Raw genomic sequence first — 2,427 nt, 5'->3', positions numbered from 1 at the left:
GAGAGTGAAAAAGTTGGCTTAAAACTCAACATTCAGAAAACTAAAATCATGGCATCTGGTCCCATCACTTCATGGCAAATAGATGGGGAAACAGTGGAAACAGTGACTGACTTTATTTTGGGGCTCCAAAATCACTGCAGATGGTGACTGCAGCCATGGAATTAAAAGACACTTGCTCCTTGTAAGAAAAGTTATGACCAACCTAATGTGAACATGAAGTCGCTCAGTTGTGTCCGACTCTGCGACCCCATAGACTATAGCCTACCAGGCTCCTCTGTCCATGGGATTTTCCAGGCAATAGTACTGGAGTGGATTGCCATTTCCTTCTCCAAGGGATCTTCCCAACCCAGGGATCGAACCTGGGTCTCCCGCATCGTAGACAGACGCTTTACCGTCTGAGCCACCAGGGAAGTAATGACCAACTTAAACAGAACATTAAAAAGCAGAGACATTGCTTTGCCAACAAAGGTCCATCTAGTCAAGGCTATGGTTTTTCCACTAGTCATGTATGGATGAGAGAGTTGGACTATAAAGAAAGATGAGCACCAGAGAATTGATACTTTTGAACTGTGGTGTTGGAGAAGACTCTTGAGAGTCCTTTGGCTAGCATGGAGATCCAACCAGTCCATCCTAAAGGAAATCAGTCCTGAATATTCATTGGAAAGACTGATGCTGAAGCTGAAACTCCAATACGTTGGCCACCTGAAGAACTGTCTCATTTGAAAAGACCCTGATGTTGGAAAAGATTAAACATGGGAAGAGAAGGGGACAACAGAAAATGAGATGGTTAGATGGCATCACCAACTCAATGAACATGAGTTTGAGTAAGCTCCGGGAGTTGGTGATGGACAGGGAGGCTTGGTTTGCTGCAGTTCATGGGGTCGCAAAGAGCTGGACAGGAATGAATGACTGAACTGACTGAGGAACCACTCAGTGAATGCTATGCTACCGGTTGTCCTCTTCCTTTTCCTTCTTGTCATTATTTTCACTGTTAATACTTGGATAAGACATACCGTTATTATACTGGTTAATCACTTAAGAAGAATGGGCTTATCTTATTTATCTTGTATTCTTATGTGCTACTTATTCATGGTTTCTGAAACAACTTACCACGAACCTAGTGACTTAACAGCACAAATTTTCTATCCTACTGTTCTATTGGTCAGAAGTCCAATATGGAAATATTGGGCTAAAATCAAGTTGTCAGTGAGGCTAATTTCCTTACCAGAGGCTCCTTGGAAGAAGCTTTCTATTTCTTTTCCATTTCTGAAGCTTCTTGTGTTCATTGACTTGTGCCTCTTACCATCTTTCTTTAAAGTCAGAAATATTGCCTCTACCTTTTATTTTCTCCTACTTCTTTGAATTTTTCCCTCTGACCACAATGAAGAAAGGTTCCAGGCTTTCTAGGATTCATGTGGGTAGATTGGATCCACTTGGATAATCTAGTCTAATAGTCCCATTTCAAAGTTCTTAGCATTTATCATATCTGACAATTCCCTTTGGCTCTGGAGATTGAGACACTCATATCTTTGGGAATCCATTATATTGACTACTATACCTACTTTCTAATATACCTGCTACCTTATTGAGTCATAGGCATCATATGGAGTCATATGATGGGTGAGGAAAATTGCCAATATAAATCCCTTATATTTTTGCCACAAATCCTTTTAACAATATTGTAATTAAAAGTTACTCTTGAAATTTATTTGTACTCTTTACAGTATATTGATACTTCAGATATAATGCAATTTTGAATGTCATATTTTTTTTTGATGTGCATAAACAATGTCATAAAGGGGACACATTTAGTTTAAAATACCATGCATTATTGAGAATGAGTAAAATAATTACCTTTAAATATTAAATTATCAACAATACACATTAATATTCAAAGATGTTTACAAACTCTGAATGGAATTCCAAATTTATCCTCCATGAGCAGTATTTTCTAATAGGAAGCCATCTGGAAGCCGTTATGCTGGAGAGCAAGAAAATTATAACAGTTCAAAATGTTCTCACATTCTATAGCATAAGTTTTCTTAGGGGATGTTAGGGCTGTTATAGTGTTAGACTCTTTCAGAAGTCATATAAGTGTTATTTTTAGTCCATTAACACTTCTCCCATATTAGCTATTAGGGTTGCTTTGTTGTGACTGCCACTGAGAAAGGGATTGATTATAAAGGAAGAGTGTATCTATATAAATGAATCTAAGATGAAGAAAAGGATGGATGTAGAATAATAAACTAAAATAGACAAAGCTATGGATTCATACATAGTAGGGGAATTGTGAAGGGATAAAACTTGATAGATTCTATAACCAGTTGTAGAATTAATGATAGATTTTTTGCCTACTTTACACTTCTGTTAAACTTTCTAAGCATTCATGTGAAAAATAAGTAGCTTCCAGATACTTAAAGAGGTTTC

At 37.4% G+C, this 2,427-nt stretch overlaps 1 non-coding gene across 1 annotated transcript; it reads right to left on the bottom strand.

Annotated features, from left to right (window-relative positions):
* Positions 1-338: 338 nt before the first annotated feature.
* On the bottom strand, positions 339-410 carry TRNAR-ACG (transfer RNA arginine (anticodon ACG)). Its single transcript has one exon. It is a non-coding gene; the product is annotated as a tRNA-Arg (tRNA).
* Between the last annotated feature and the right edge of the window lie 2,017 nt (positions 411-2,427).

The sequence above is a fragment of the Bos indicus genome, chromosome 6 (assembly GCF_029378745.1).
Source record: "Bos indicus isolate NIAB-ARS_2022 breed Sahiwal x Tharparkar chromosome 6, NIAB-ARS_B.indTharparkar_mat_pri_1.0, whole genome shotgun sequence".
Lineage (NCBI taxonomy): Eukaryota > Metazoa > Chordata > Mammalia > Artiodactyla > Bovidae > Bos > Bos indicus.
The sequence above is the reverse complement of the archived record's forward strand: the minus strand, read 5'-3'. Positions and strand labels throughout refer to the sequence as shown.